The sequence below is a fragment of the Lathyrus oleraceus genome, chromosome 1 (assembly GCF_024323335.1).
Source record: "Lathyrus oleraceus cultivar Zhongwan6 chromosome 1, CAAS_Psat_ZW6_1.0, whole genome shotgun sequence".
In the NCBI taxonomy this organism is placed as follows: Eukaryota; Viridiplantae; Streptophyta; class Magnoliopsida; order Fabales; family Fabaceae; genus Lathyrus; species Lathyrus oleraceus.
In genome coordinates, this window is record NC_066579.1 from 406,515,004 (window position 1) to 406,533,048 (window position 18,045).

Below are 18,045 nucleotides of genomic sequence, written 5' to 3' on the forward strand. Positions count from 1 at the left end.
AAAGAGATCGTTAGATAAAACCGTGCCCCAGGCGTGTCAAGATTTCAACACTTGGGTCACTCAACCTTCCGAATAAGATTTCAAGCTTTCAATATTATAAACATGCATTGGAAGGGACCTGTATGTCTTAAAATGCAAGATTCTTTATCAAAATAATCGGATGTTTTTGCAATCAAAGCGGTAATGAAAAACAAAAACAAAATTATTTGACTGAATATGTATTTTATTGATTGAAAAAGTGTGGCTCATATTGAGCAATACAAAGAAGCAATTCCTGAAAAGAGGTAATTGCGCACAAAAGGAAAAATCTATCCTAATGGCAATGTGAAACCCGTGATCTCATCGAGTTCCAACTCGGTTACACCCCATATGTCCTCAGACTCTCCGTGCTTTCTGCCTTCTGAACAAGACGCTTCTGATCGATCCCTACCGGGTATTATCCATGATGCTTTAACCAAAGCGCAAACGATCATGCTGGACGCAGTTTTTCGTTTCAATCCCTCTTTTGCCTGGACCGCCCTTTCGGGTTTTCAGTCCACCGGGATACCCTTTTTTGCCCAAGTCGCCTTTTCAGGTTTTCGACTTGCCGGGTGTACATTTTTTCTTTTTATTCCTAATTTTTGCCCGAACCATTTCTTTCTGTTTTTTGGTTCGCCGGGATGCCCATTTTTGCCTGGACTATTTTATTCTTTTCGTCCAGCGGGTCTCTTTATACGAAGTATTTTTTAACTGCGTCCGCATTCATAGGGGATGGAAAATCTTCGCCATCCATGGTCGTTAACAACAAGGCTCCACCAGAGAAAACCTTCTTAACCACGAATGGACCTTCATAATTGGGTGTCCATTTGCCCCTACGATCATTTTGAGGAGGAAGGATCCTTTTCAGCACCATATCACCCACGTGATATACCCGAGGTCGTACCTTTCTGTCAAAAGCACGCTTCATCCGCTGCTGGTATAACTGCCCATGACAGATGGCTGCCAGCCTCTTTTCCTCTATTAGGCTTAACTCCTCGTACCGGGTCCTTACCCATTCCGCCTCTTGCAATTTCACGTCCATCAGGACTCTCAAAGAGGGAATCTGAACCTCAACCGGTAGCACAGCTTTCATCCCATATACCAATGAGAAAGGAGTTGCCCCAGTAGATGTGCGCACCGATGTTCGATACCCATGCAATGCAAACGGCAACATCTCATGCCAGTCTTTATAGGTTACCACCATTTTCTGCACAATCTTCTTAATATTCTTATTGGCTGCCTCAACCGCCCCATTCATCTTCGGACGATAGGGAGAAGAATTGTGATGCTCAATCTTGAATTCCCGACACAGTTCTGCCATCATCTTATTGTTCAAATTAGAACCATTATCAGTAATAATTCTCTCGGGAACCCCATATCGGCAAATGATGTCTCTCTTGAGAAACCTGGCAACAACCTGCTTCGTCACATTCGTATAAGAGGCTGCTTCTACCCACTTAGTGAAGTAATCAATAGCCACCAATATGAATCTGTGCCCATTCGAAGCCGTAGGCTCAATCTTTCCAATCATATCAATGCCCCACATAGCAAACGGCCATGGAGACGACATCAAACTCAACGGGTTAGGAGGCACGTGCACCTTGTCAGCATAAATTTGGCATTTATGACACTTCCGCACGAAATTGAAACATTGGGCCTCCATTGTCATCCAATAATATCCTGCCCTCAGCAACTTCTTCACCATTGCATTCCCACTGGCATGGGTACCGAACGATCCCTCGTGAACTTCTTTCATCAATTGGCTTGCTTCTCTATCATCAACACATCTGAGCAAGACCCAATCAAAATTCCTCTTGTACAAAACCCCATCCTTATTCAAGTAGAACACCATGGCCAACCTCCGCAGAGTCTTTCGGTCCTTCTTCGATGCTCCCTCAGGATACTCTTGAGTCTCCAGATAGCGCTTGATATCGTAATACCACGGCTTCTCATCATCAGGCGTTGTATCAACAACAAACACATAAGCCGGTCTATCCAGACGACCTACTTCAACATTGGGGAACTGATTCCACCACTGCACCTTAATCAAGGCGGCCAGAGTAGCCAAAGCATCTGCCAAAGGATTCTCCTCTCTAGGCACATGATGCAACTTCACCTTGGTGAAAAACGTCAACAATCTCCTCGTATAATTCCGGTATGGAACTAAATGAGACTGATGCGTATACCATTTTCCGTTAACTTGATTTACAACCAGAGCTGAATCTCCATATATGACGAGGTTCTTGATCCTCAAATCAATCGCCTCTTCAATCCCCAATATGCAAGCTTCATATTCAGCCACGTTGTTGGTGCACTCAAATGTTAGCCGGGCAGCAAAAGGAATGTGGGATCCTTTCGGCGTAACCAAAACAGCACCAACACCACTTCCATTCACGTTAACGGCCCCATCAAACATCAGAATCCATTCGGATTCAGGGTCAGGCCCCTCCTCCGGGATTGGTTCCTCACAATCTTTCGATTTGAGAAACATGATGTCCTCATCAGGGAATTCAAACTTCATCGGTTGATAATCATCAATGGGTTGCTGAGCGAGGTAATCAGACAATACACTCCCCTTGATCGCCTTCTGAGAGGTATACTGTATATCATATTCTGTCAAAATCATCTGCCACCTCGCAACCCGTCCGGTCAATGCTGGCTTTTCAAAAATGTACTTGATTGGATCCATCTTGGAAATCAATAAAGTGGTATGAACCAGCATATACTGCCTTAGTCGGCGAGCAACCCAGACCAAAGCACAACAAGTTTTCTCGAGCAGTGAATATCTTGTTTCACAGTCGGTAAACTTTTTGCTAAGGTAGTATATGGCATGCTCTTTTCGACCAGACTCGTCATGCTGCCCCAATACACACCCCATAGACCCCTCGAGGACTGTCAGGTACAGAATTAACGGTCTTCCCTCCACAGGAGGCATCAGAATCGGAGGCTCCTGCAAATACTCTTTTATCTTTTCAAATGCCGCTTGGCAATCATTATTCCACCTGACCGTTTGATCTTTTCTTAACAACTTGAATATTGGTTCACACGCGGCCGTTAGATGAGATATGAACCGGGAAATGTAGTTCAATCTACCTAAGAAACCACGAACCTCTTTCTCTGTTCTCGGTTCAGGCATTTCTCTTATTGCTTTTACTTTTGTAGGATCAACCTCGATTCCTTTCTCACTTACAATGAACCCCAGCAATTTACCGGACCGCACTCCGAAAGTGCACTTATTCGGATTCAACCTCAGTCTGAACTGTCTCAGTCGGTCGAACAACTTGGCCAGATCTACCAAATGCCCCTCTTCTGTTTGGGACTTTGCTATCATGTCATCAACATAGCATTCGATTTCATGATGAATCATATCATGAAACAAAGTCACCATGGCCCTCTGGTAAGTAGCACCGGCGTTCTTGAGACCGAATGGCATCACCTTGTAACAAAAAGTGTCCCACGGTGTAATGAACGTTGTTTTCTCCATATCATCTAGCGACATTTTGATTTGATTATAGCCAGAAAAGCCATCCATGAAGGAAAACACCGAGAATTGAGTCGTATTGTCTACCAACACATCGATGTGAGGTAGTGGGAAATCATCCTTCGGACTAGCTCTGTTCAGATCTCGGTAGTCCACACACATTCTCACCTTCCCATCCTTCTTCGGGACTGGCACGATATTTGCAACCCAAGGCGGATAATTAGTGACAGCAAGGAAACCAGCATCCCACTGCTTCTGCACTTCCTCTTTAATTTTCATCGCCATGTCAGGTCGAGTTCTGCGCAACTTCTGCTTCACTGGAGGACAATCTGCTCTCAACGGTAGCTTGTGCACAACGATATCGGTATCCAACCCTGGCATATCTTGATAAGACCAGGCAAAGATGTCGACATACTCTTTTAACAATGCTACCATTCTGCTCTTGACACTTTCCTCCAAAGCAACCCCGATTTTCACCTCTTTCTTGACCTCGTCGGTACCCAGATTCACAATCTCAATCTGCTCTTCATGCGGCTGAATCACCTTCTCCTCTTGTTTCAACAACCTGGCTAATTCCCCTGGCAGTTCACAATCTTCTTCGTCTTCTTTTTCAGCATGATAGATTGGATTGTCGAAATCATATGAGGGTGTAACAGGATTGTTATCAATGAGATCCGGAGAATGATCGCATCTGCATGAATGTGGATTCATGCATTGCTTAGAATCAGAACGAGACAAATTGAAAAAAAAAATGAAAACATTGCCATTTTTATTTTGTTTTTATTATTTTTTAAACTGCAAAAAATAAATGAAAAACAGGGAACACCGCTTTTAACTGAAAAACATCCTTTTATTGATGATGCAAAACTTGCAAATTTTAAACATGAGGTGGCCCTTACAATGAACCATTACGTGTCGGGCAACACGTATGGCTTTCATGCATATAAAATCAAAACAGGAAAAATATTACTCTTCCAGCAGAGTGACCCGGATGATCTTTTCAGCCTTCCAGTTCTGGATTCCTATCCCTGGTGCGCACGGCTTTATCCATTGGTCTATCTCGCAGTCGCTGTCAGCTTCATCACTCATCATGCAGATGTGATCCGGATCCAGCATTCCGGCACTAGTGAATGTGACCGACGTGCGGCGTCCTCTGCCTTGTCCAGATGAGCCTTTGCCAGGCTGATACCCCACTCCGAAGCGGTCCTTCTTTGCAGAGATATCCATCATCCTGCCCCAACCAGGAGCCTCTCCATTCTTCACCACCTCGGCGGCCTGTTTGTACGAAGCAATGGACGGTTTCTCTTCTTCCTTTGCAAACAGAGCATTCTCCACCTTAACGGTTTCGAAAGCTTGACTCGGCGTCTCCCAGATCTCGCCGTCCATCTCAACGTATTTGAATGAGGACAGGTGGCTGACAAAGATGTCCTCTTCTCCGCAGACTGTGACAACCTGTCCTTCCCATATATACTTCAGCTTTTGGTGTAAAGTCGAGGTCACTGCCCCAGCAGCATGGATCCATGGGCGACCCAACAGGCAACTGTATGCCGGCTGAATATCCATGACATAGAAAGTCGACTTGAACACCTCTGGGCCTATCTTCACCGGAAGCTCAACTTCTCCAAATACGACCCGCTTTGATCCATCAAACGCCCTCACTATCAGATCGGTGGGAGTCAGGATCAACCCGTCACAATTCAGCTTAGCCAGAGCCTTCTTCGGCAACACCTTCAATGAGGAGCCGGTATCAACCAGCACATGCGAAAGCACGGCCCCTTTACATTCCATTGCTATGTGTAACGCCCGGTTGTGATTTCTCCCATCTACAGTCAGGTCCATGTTAGTAAAGCCCAACCCATGGCTGACATGCACATTAGACACGACCGTCTCCAACTGGTTTATCGTTATCTCCTGGGGAACATAGGCTTTCTTCAGGATCTTCATCAAAGCCTCTCTATGCCCCTCAGAGCTTAACAGCAACGACAGAATCGATATTTTGGAGGGAGTCTGCTGCAGATGGTCAACAAGCTTGTACTCGGATTTCTTGATGATTCTTAAGAATTCTTCTGCATCATCATCAAGCTTCTCTTCCGACCCCACAGGCGCCGGTGTCACCACTGGAGTACCATCGCTCACCACTGCTTTCCCTTTCGCCCTGGCTAAAGCCTCGGCCTTTTCTTTTTTCTCTTTTTCTCCTTCCTCTCTCCTCAATGCGTCCGGAGCAAACAGTCTTCCACTGCGAGTGAAACCGCTGGGACCGGCATTATCCACCTTTAAAACGGTGGTTTCACTTGCAGTCTGATCTTCTACCCTCTCACCATTACAATACACCTCCCCACCATAATGCCAAGGCACGGCATCATCTTTGTCATATGGAATTGGTCCAGGTATTGTGATGGTAACTGGAGCCGCCTCCGCCAGAGTAGACAAATCCACCGGGTCAAAATAAATCGTTATGGTGGAGACCTCTTCTTTTCCCATATCAGCCTTCTCAAACTGAATACTTCCATCGTCCATCAAATCCTGGACAGTCCTCCTCAACAACTCACACCCATTCTGATCAACAGTGCACTCAGCACAATCAATACCACAGCCCGGGTGAACCCCATTCAACATCAACTGCCGTTTAACCTCAGCCAACGGAGTTTTCAACTGATCAACAGTAGACAACCCCACTTTGTTCCCCTCCGAGACAACATTCACTCCCCTTTGACCATGCGCGGGCATGGGATTAACATTGACGTTGGGAGATGGTGCAAAGTTGATTGCCTTTGAATCCACCAGATCTTGAACTACGTGCTTAAAAGCTTTGCAGTTCTCTACGTTATGTCCGGGAGCACCCGAATGGAATTCGCACTTTGCACTCTCATCATAATTGGCTGGCCTTTGATCAGGTCTCAAAGGTGCCAGAGTCCTTAGCTGTACCAGCCCCAAGTCCATCAACTTCTTCAGCAAAAAGGAATAGGTTACAGGAGGCCTGTCAAACTGCCGGTCGTTCATTCTCCCCCTGACTTGGTACCCAGCCCTCTGAGGCCTCTGCTGAAAGGGTTGTCTCTGTTGTTGAGGTTGCTGTTGTTGCTGCTGTGCAGGTTGATTGTCAGCAGGAATGGTTACTGCAGCAGTGTGCTGAAAGTAACGATCCCTACTGGGTCCTCTTTGAGCATAGACCGCACTAGTATCACCCTCTTTCTTTCTCTGGCCATTACTGAAGGGCTTCTTCGACCCTGAAGAAGAAGCATTACCCTGAATCTTTCCAAGCTTCAGCCAGCTCTCTATCCTTTCGCCAGCCACCACTATATCTGAAAAGTTGGTCACCGGACAACCAACCATCCTCTCGGCGAACGCCCCCTACAGGGTTCCCATGAAGAGATCAGACATCTCTCTGTCAACTAGTGGAGGTTGCACTCTGGCAGCCAATTCCCTCCATCTCTGAGCGTATTCTTTAAACCCTTCATTATTCTTCTGAGACATACCCTGCAGCTGGGTACGACTCGGAGCCATATCAGCGTTGAACTGATACTGTTTAAAGAATGCGTCCCCAAGATCTTGCCAATTCTTAATATCTGAGGACTTGAGCTTGGTGTACCACTCCAGTGAGCCTCCGGACAGGCTGTCCTGGAAGAAATACATCCACAGCTTTTGGTCCATGGTGTAAGCTGAGATCTTACGGACAAAGGCTTGCAGATGAGTCTCGGGGCAGGAGCTCCCATTATATCTATCAAATGTGGGCGCTTTGAATTTCTGCGGGATCACAATCCCCTCCACTAGCCCCATATTCGACATGTTGACCACCCCAGGAGTGGCATAACTCTCCAAAGCCCTGATCTTTTCAGCCAGCAGCTGGATCTCTTTGTTCTGTGGTGGGGCACCGTACTGTCCAAACGGTTCGTTGTGCATCGAGAACTGATCAGCCTCTATGTCTTCCTCTCTGTCATCTTCAACCCTGAAGAAAGGCGGGAACAGATTGTCCTTCATATTCTGACCCGGTTGACCACCCGCAGCACCAAAACCAGCAGCATTATTCACTATACCCACGGTTGTCCTTTTTCCACCGTCTCTGGAACCACCCAGCCCCTGGTTGGAGACACCATCCAGTTTCACACCACTATTTGCCGCTGAAGCCCGCTCGAGCTTCTCAACCTTGTCAGCTAAAGCCTTCTGACCAACTGCAAAACCTTGCATGATGTTGATCAGCTCGGTCATCTTGTCCTTCAACTCAAGAATATTAGTGTTCGGGAGATCCATTAGTCTAGGAGTATTGCGTCGCGTGAAGTATCTGTGAGGACGTGTTGAGTGCAAAGGTACAACTCTGCGAGCACGAGCAATGATTCCTGAAACAATCAAGCACGTTAGAACGGATACCTGCAAAATAAAACACAAGTTATTATGATCATGCATGAATGCAGTATTTATCCATATGAGGAACACTTTGTCTCTCGATCCTGGCTTCATCGAGACATATAACAATCCGGCAGCAATATTCTGACGTTCATCATTCGATTCATCATATAGATCAGAGATATATGATTTAGCAAAATACCGCCCAACCATGTGTGTGCTTGTGTGAGTGCATACAGTAAAGCAAATAAAGCTTGGAGATCAACCACTGAATGAAAAATAACCATCACATAGCAAAATTGCACAAGAGTGCCAAAGTCATACATCACAACTGATACAAATCAGATATAAATCCAATACAATCTTCCAGAATCGGGAAAGAAATACAAGCAAAATGAATTCCGTCAACAAGCCTGACGGTAATCCACACAAATGATAAAGATCTATCCTGATGAGGGTCCCCCAGACGGCCCTATCTCATCAACCATCTTCGCGAACTCTGCGGCGAACCTGAGCTCGGTGTTCTCCTGCTGTAATCTCCCCACCTCCTTCTGGTGAATCTTCATCTGCCTGAAGTAATAATCTCTCTCAGCCATGTAATGATCCCTCTCGGCGATACAATGATCTCTCTCAGCGATGATCTTCACATTCTCTGCTTCCTTAATCTTCAGTTTGGCCTCCCACTCAGCAATGAGAACTCTGACTCGGTCATCCCTCTGATCCATCACGAGGATTTGCCTCCTCTTCTGATCTTCAATGACCTTTGAAGCCCTAGCCAATCTCTCTTTGGTGATGTCGTGCTCCTTTGTTGAAGATGCCAAAGCCTGACTGACCTTCCCATAGTAAGCATTATCCATCTCAAAGCGCTTTGCCTCCAATGCATGTCGCTTATCTTGATCTTCCATCTTCACTCTGATCTCCTGATTAGCCATCTGAACCCGGGCAACACTCATCTCCAATTCCGCTTTCTCCGCTAGCAACTGATCTCTGGCTCTCTTCATCTCGAGGAATTCTTCCATACTGACAGAAGAACGCGGACCCTCAATCATGGGACACCAAGGATCACCTCCCGGAAATGGTAGATGTGTAATCTCGATCCTCTTCCAAAGCCAATCATCAAATAGAGGAAAAGATCGGCTGTTGACCTTGCCAAAAGGAACCTTTCCTTTTCTCTTAACGTTACGCCATGACCCAGACACCTGCATCAGCTTGGCCTGATTGCCCTCAACCGGGAAGTAAAAGGACTCCTGAGTCTCACACTCAAGGGGAGGAACTTCCATAGCGAACCCTATCTGCCTCCTAAGAAGTGTTGGGTTGTAGTTAATGCAACCCTGAACTCCTATAAGAGGCACATTGGGAAAATCCCCGCAGCTATATATAAAATTCCGTCCAGCCAAACCATTATGAGTCCATGCTATATCAGCAGCCCGCAAACCCATCAATCTGACCGACCACTTGACCGTAGGATCGAGATGAGCAAAAGCACCTCGGGAAGGCAAATACCCCATAAACCATCTGAATAACATCTGAGCACAACACCTGATCAAACCACCACGTCTCTTCTCGTTCCTGTTATGAACCGAGTAATATACATCTCCGACCAGAGTAGGAATAGGGTTCCTCTGCATGAACAATCTGATAGCATTATGGTCGACAAAACTCTTCTGATTAGGAAACAGAATGACACCATAAATGCTCACAGCAACCAAAGCACAGACCGTCTGCCAATTACCCATAGCAGCATGTTCCTTGGCCTTATCCTCCAAGAAACTCAAATGAAAACCCGGTAATTTTCCTTTCTCCTTCAAAGCCTCCCTGGTCATCTCCGGACTCAAATAAAGAGCACGAGAAATCCCAAGGACATCAGGCTCTCCCCTAATAGCACATAAAGGAATCTGATCTCGGATCGGAATACCCAAGATACTAGCATAATCCTCCATCAGAGGCCCCAACAAATAATTCGGGAACACAAAACATCTCAGACCCGGGTCATAGAACTGGAGAAGTGTATGAATGGCACTTCTGTCGCTATCTGTGAGTCTGAAAACCGTCTTCAAAATACCACCGTATGCCTCTCTGAACATCCCCACATGGTCGGGCGTAATCAAAGCGATCATACCTCTCAACTCATCAATCTCTGGGTTGAAGAAGCTGTAAACAACATCGTCCTTCAAACCGGTCCTCATATCTGAGCAGAAAGTCTCTCAACCAGGATCTCGATCAAAAGGGTCCCTGCATATGGATAAACATGTGTTAGATGCAGGTAAATGCAAAATGTGGATGATGTTAATGAATGAATGCAATGCACTGCCATCCTCCAAGTCATCTGATCGACCGTTGCTCTGAGTCACAGCCCTGATCTCTGAACCGATCACAACCATCTGAAGGAATATGTAACCACAAATCCACCTCAAGGGTTCCGAAATAAACGGAACGGAATGATACATCACCATCATCACCAGACAATCTCTGAGCAGATAACCACAACAATCTTTTAATCGGCCCGGGGAATCCTGAAATAAACGGATCCCCACTGATAGATAACTCGGACAACATTTCGGCGTCTCAGAAATAAATGGCCATAAATCCGACTTATAAATAGGACTCTGATCAACGGAACCAATAGTTACCATCAAAGTCACCATCTGAACATGCATCTATAAGAATCACCCCCCCCCCCTCATAGGTAAATTCTAATCAGGTCATCCTAAGGCGGATAATAGTCTCGACAATCGGGCAGAGATACTCAATGGGTTTGCCCTTTCGGGTGTTCCATTGTAGCTCTCCTGAGATCGTCTAAACCGAAGATCCGGGAAATGATCGGTCACCAGAGTCAATAGTTCAGATGAAGTGACACAACCAAAGTGGATACTCCACAAAGGAAGGGCACTATCAAATGAACCTCGTCCGGCTTGTGGTATGTCACGTTGCAACAATATGCTGATAAAGTAAATGAGGAACGTGAGACCACACTAATCCTAGGTGTATACTCGGGCCTGGGTTTTAGCCCCACTCAGAACACCCACCCCCAAAACAGAGGAACCACCTGCACAGAGGACGGCAACATGATAGTATGATGCATGCAAATATTTATGCAAATATATACACAATCAGAATAATAAATGCAATAAATAACAGCACAAGCAACCTAAACTATCCTAGAACGCTAGGAGAGACTCGCTTAGGGAAGATGGACCAGCACAGGTCAACATCTTGTAAGTTCCCCAACAGAGTCGCCAGCTGTCGCATCCGCGAAAAACAACCGGCGGGCTGAAACAAACACAACACAGAGCCGCCACCGTGCGTTATTTATCCCAAGAGAAGGAAAGGAAACGCTCGAAGTAAACCTGGAAAAAGCATGGTCTCGCGACCAAAGAGAAAGGGTACGGGAGTCGGTTACGCAAGGGGAAGGTATTAGCACCCCTCACGTCCGTTGTACTCGACGGGATCCACGCTCTAAAAGAAAGAAAAGGTTGCTAAACAAACATCACACACACACACCGGAGACAACGCAGGTGGGGTAAAAGAGGAGAGGGCTCGCTAGGACATCGCGTCCTATGCCTACGTATCTCGTCTGGAACGAGAATCAGAGCTGCCGTAGTTCGGCTTACGCACGCCAAACAGGACACACACAAACACAGGCAAACTTGGAACCCGAACGCCAATCGCTGGACTTACATCGGCTTCCGAACCAAACAAACCCACTCAGGATACGGACAGCCAATCGCTGGTCTTACATCCATATCCTGGCACACAAGAGGGCTAACAAGCAAACACACACAAAAAGAAAAAAAAGAAAAAAAAGTGTCCGGAGAGACCTCGCACGGTCTCCTGCCTACGTACCTCATCTGGTATGAGGATCAGGACGACGTAGTTCCCCTGAACGGGAAAGAAATTCTAACCAGATACAAAGGGAGACACACTACTAGGGAGCCGTACTCGAGCCTAGGTGTTATCATGCATCATTGCCCTATGTTATGGTTTCTATCCTAACTTGCTCAACAACAAGCTAATCCTAACCACGAAACACAAAACACACATGCTCAATCAAAATAAAGCAAACATTTCAAATAGCACACACTATATCCAGTCAAGTGAGGCTCAAACAAAGGTGAGACTGCCAAGGCAAGTCAACTGTATAGGGTAGTGTTCGCTCTTAACCCTGACATTGAGAGTCAGGGTGAAGCAGATGAAAGGTGAGTGAAGATAAGACTTCACAGCTCTTATCCCTGGCCAGGGAGAGCTTCAGACAAAGGAGCGTGGGTCCAGAAAGTGGGAACCCTTCTACACTCAAGACTCTGACTCAACTGATCTTGGGTTAATGTCCCAATGCGTCAACACAGTGGTGTGAGCAGAGGGACGACTCAACAAGAATAGCAGGGGATGGATTGCACATCCCTTGGGTTCTGCCAATTGCCTCATAGAGGTCTTTACCTGCTTGGGGACAAAAGTAAATAATCACAAACATCGCCTCTTAAGGAGGACTTCAGACAGTTGCCTGGCTAAATAACAAGCCAGGTCTTCCAGACTACATGGAGACAAGAGAGTCTACCTCAATTGGTTTATACAACCAAGCAGCAGCACAACAAGTTCTTAAAGAACTAAAGCGACTATGGTACCTGAAATCAATCTAATACAGTCAGTATACCCATCACACAGTCAAAACAAACAATAAAAACCAACAGTATAATAACCAACAGTCAATGTACAATCAATGCAATGTGTAAAGCACAACCAACTCAATTGAGCCAAGCATCCTACAAAACACACAAGTTAGTTCACAACAATTAACCAAATCAAACTCAATTAACTTGCATTATTCTCCTTTAAAGCATTTGCATCTCAACCTGAAACACAATTCAAAAGTGAGAAACAAGACCACTAGGACAAGCCTAGGGTCAAAAGGAGATGAAAAATCCAAAACAGCAAGTGAAAATCATCCAAAATCACAATCAATCAATTTAGAAACAAATCCACTGGGTCCCATGCTCATATCATTCATTATCATCATTTCATAAACAAAATATCACAAAGCATGGCATTTGCAACCTCAAAAGACCAAACAGAATGATCACAATCAAATCAATATCAAAACAGCTCAATAAATTCCACAAAAATTCCAACCTAAACAGAACACATTCAATGAGCATCATATCAATTTTCACGCTATTTGGACCAGAGGAAGTATGGAAATTAAATTCACTAGGTCCAGACAAGTTCAAGCAAGCCAACACAAGGCATCAAAACAATCATCAACTTCCATCAATCATAAAATAGTGACAAAACATGATAAATGAATGGGATAAAAACCACAATGACCTATAATGTGTCTAGAATTCACATGTCAAATTTCACATCCATCCAATTAATGACCAGAATTTCACAAAGCAAATACAAACATGTGTCACAAAAAATCAACAAATGGCCAAACAAGGGGAAAAATTCCAATCAAATAGGAAATGCCATCAATAAATCCAGAAAAATTCACATGTAATCTCAACATCCATATGCTCAATCATGCAAAAATTCAACTCAATCCAATGTTCACAAGCACATCAAATAAAATCATGAAATTCACCAAGCATGGTGTGACACAAATTGTCACACCTCTAATCAAAAATTCATATCTCATCAACCAGGGATCCAAAAATTGCAAACCACATATCAAAATCACCAGCAAAGAGTCCAGAACAGGCATGCAAAATTTCATGAATTTCTATGGAAGCATCATCATTTTATGAGTGAAATGGCATGGTATACACAAATTGGACACATTCAACCAAACCCTAGGCAATTTATTTTTCCACACGTGCACAAAAATAATAAAAATCACCATAAAAAACTACACATCACAAGGAGAAGTATGCAAAAAACCTCATCAAATTTGGACAAGGAATGAATGATTTATGAATTTTTGAAGTTGCATGATCAAAATGAAATGAAGTTGAAAAAAGAAATGAAATATGAAATGAAATAATGCTGAAAATGGCATAATTGTAAATACTGAGAACGAGACCAAAACGCGGTCATTTCATTTTATTTGTTGGCGCGCTGCTATTGGTTGAAGGCTAGCGGGAAACAACAATTCAAACACAGCCAGGCGAAAACGAGATCAAACACGCATATTCTTCATCATCTTCGTCAAACAATTTCCAGAAAATCATCATGAACTAATCTCAACCAAAATACACATGCCATGATGATTGGAACAAATAAAGAGATCGAAATCTGACCTTATGGAGATGGCAGATGAGAATTCGCAAGCTTCAAGGTCTCAATGGCAAAAACAGATGCGGTTCAATGCTATGGAAGTTGAATGGAAAAGGTTTTTCAGCTCAGCAAAGCTCCAGCTTGAAGGAAATTCAAAACTCCATGGATGAGTACTATGAGGACAGTCACGATTCTTCACTCCCTTGGCCTTGAATTGGTGAAACAGTTCCTCAATGATGCAAGTAGAAGATGGATCCAACAAGAACCAGTGCAATTGATGAAGAATTTGATGAGAAATGATGAAAAAAGTTGGAAAAAGTTTGGAGAAAAATGAGAGAATTTGGAGGGAAAGTTTGTTAGATTATCAATTCTGTTATGATTAATGTCTTATACCCCCTGCTAATCCATTTCTTAATCACAATTAGCAAAATTGGAAATGATTAGCACAAATGCAATTTTAAGTGAAATAGCCAAAATAGCCTTTGCCAAACCAGCCAATGTAACAGTCCAATTGCAGCTCAAGCAAGTTCTATTTGGTATTTGAGATGTGTAGGAATGAGTTTTGTGAGCCAATGCCTTGTAATTTGAAAATTCACCATTTCACACCAAAAATACAAAAGGACTCACTTGAAAAATGACTTTTTGCCATGATGATTTTTGATGAAATATGATGATGCATCATGAAAGTACATGTAAAATGTGGTTTGCTCAAAGAAAGATCACCCAATTTGGCCATTCCATGTGAAAGTTATGCCACTTTGAATTTAGGCATTTTTGGAAAATGATTTGATCATAACTTGCCAACCATACATGAGAAATTCATGTTCTTTGACTTTTTGGAAAGGTGAGAGCAAGATCTACAACTTTCATGTTGAACAAAATTTCATTTGAAGCATTTTTGGACATATAATTTTGAGGTGAAAAACTTTCCATTTTTGGAAACTTTCAATTACAAGTCACTTTCTATTTTTGGAAAGTTTTCTCCTGACTTTATTTTCTTCATTCTTGATGTTTGAAATGTCAAATGAAACTTGTTTCAACATGAATGAAGTGTCTCTAACCTCTCCCACCTCCAAATCCATCATTCTTGGCATAGTTGACCACAGTTGACTTTTCTGACTGATAGATGAATTTGGCCATGCACTGATCAAGTTGAGCCTCAAACTCCTGATGACATGGCTCAATGATGAAACCCTAGCTTCCATAAGCTCAATACAATCACATGATGATCCCCATATCCATTGTAGACCCCATCTCCTTGCCAAGCCCTGATTGGCCCAATGCAGATGATTAGGGTTGACCAGTGGTCAAAACCCTAATCCCAAGGTATCTGATCAATCTCTTGGTGATGACAAGACCATGATGATGATGATGTACCATTTCAACCAAGATGAAGCTCAACCCCCTTGAGAATCAAGAAACCCTAAGTTGAATCACACACCCTCAGATGATCAATGATCCAGTCAATGAAACCCTAGCTTGCATCTTAACCTCTCTTATCTTCTGATCAAGACTTAGGAGGATGACTTGCTCAATGTAGCCACATGTTATGCAAATATGCAATGCCTAATGTCCTAAAAAATGATATGCAATATGCTCAGCTAGTCCCAAGAGAGGAGGGCAAATTTTGAGGTGTTACACCCTTCGACCTGAAACCACTATGGACCCTAGATGTAGAGTCGAGTGCCTTATTGTTGATCAAATGTTATCCGTAATTGGATGACCATAAAGACAGTTGATGGGTACTCCACGAAGCATGTTAACGGACATGAGTGACCTAGATGGAATTTGTCCATCCTGCGTAACAGGATAAATGTCTATGGGCCCAATATTGAACTGGACAAGGATGACACGGTCTATGCCTTGTGTTCAATATAGACATAAGGGCAAAAGGGTAATTATACACATAATAACATCACAGAAGGATTTGTCAGATCACATGACATTTTCGTGTCTTGGGTAGCAGTGATGTGTTGCTAGATACCACTCACTATTTATTATGTTAAATACGTGATTTAATATAATTGTCAATGCCGCGAAAACCTATAGGGTCACACACAAAGGACAGATTGATGAGAGATAGAGTAATTAAGGAATACCGTAATGTACGGTGCCCTTAAGTGAATTATAGAACATCGTAAGATACGGTGTACTTAAGTAGAATACGAAATATGGTAAGGTACCACGGGCTTAAGTGATTTTGGCATATTATAAGATATGGGTCATATACACTTGAATGGGCTTTTTAGCTTGCAGCCCACACAAGTGGTTCTATAAATAGAATCCTTGTGTAGAAGCATTGTCACACTTGCAATTTCGTCTCTCTCTCTCCCTCTCTCACTCAAAGCCTTCATTCGTAGCAGCTAGCACTGAGATTGAAGGAATCCGTTCGTGTGGACTGAGTAAAGGCGTTGTCATCGTTCAACGTTCGTGATCGCCACAAGAGGTAACGATTCTATCACTGATCATGCCCATTCGTAAGGATCATTAAAGGAGAAATTTTAAATTCTGCTGCGTTTTGGATCGCCATTCTCCTTCAATAAGAGGCGATAAATTTCTTATGCAAAGATTATAAACAATCAATAGAAAACAACGACTCTTAGATAATCCTATATACTCCATTAGAAAGTTGAAGGTTATACAATCATTCCCCACTCTCAACAATTGATATCTTTTTGGGTGTGTTCAAAAGACACTACACTACCCCTAATATAGGCAAAGTGACGACTAGATAGAATAAGGATACATGTCGATCATTCTCCGCACCTTGTAGCATCAAGTAAGAATATTGTCCCAAATTTGTTGTTTCCTAAGAACAACAATGTTGTATCAGACATCTCCACATGATGACCTCATAGGTAGACATGGCCATCTATTGAAAAACCCTTGCCATGTATAAAAAAAGACAATGGCTTAAAGGGTAACTTTTTTAGACCGACCAAAGGCCCCAAAAAAGCACAAAGGCCTAACACAAGGGGAAGACAAAACAAGACAATGGTAGACAAGTTTTGCACCTCGCACCGCCCAGGTCACCTCGAAAAAATAATTTCCATCATCCAGAACCATATAATGGTCATCCGCACCTCATGCTCTCTGTCACATTTCATTTGCTAACAAATTAACCTATTTATAGGGGATTAGTGCACCATTTTTCAAGTATGATTTTCATTTCCCATTGACAATATATTTTTCACTCTCTTACTGACTTGAGTGTTAGAGTGCTAACCTTGCAAATCAGCTTCACTCCAACACATCAGAACCTTACACCACCACGATATTGCATCAATTCAACCTTTATGATCGGCGTTTCGTTCTCGAACACAACACAAACTACATAAAAAACAATGACACATAAATAAGGACTAACTGTAACTCTCTAAAAATTAACTTTGCTAACATAATACACAAACAATCATGATAATCATGAAAATATTGAGTATGGGAAAGATATATTTAAGGGTGTTTTGTACTAGAGTCATAATTAGTGTTGATCAATGATAGAATACCCTAAGTCGGTGGTGTTGATCTCTGATGCGGCGGCACAAGGTGGATCTACAAAGTTAACACTCCAACATCCAAGTCATTTCAAAGTCCAATATATGTATAGTGAAAAGTAGAAATCATAAAAGCGTACCTTGAATATCACGTGTGCTAACTTTATAAGCTAGATTATTTTGATTGATGCTCTAATTGAGCATTTGTTTTGGGCCTTTGACCAACCCAAAACAAAGGATAATAATCAATTTCTCCTTTCACATATAATAATACTAAGAAAAGTTCTATGAAAGAAAAACAAATTTCTCCATATAATAGAAAGATTCTCTTACTTTGAATCTTGACATTACTACATGACTTTTTTTTCTATATATTTTTTTGGATTCAAACTATGGACTCTAGTGTAGATAGGACAAACAACTTTACCAACTCAGCTACAGTGCTCTTTTTTTTTTTTAAAATCAAATAGTGCTTCTTCTTTTTTTAAAATCAAATCCTTTCAT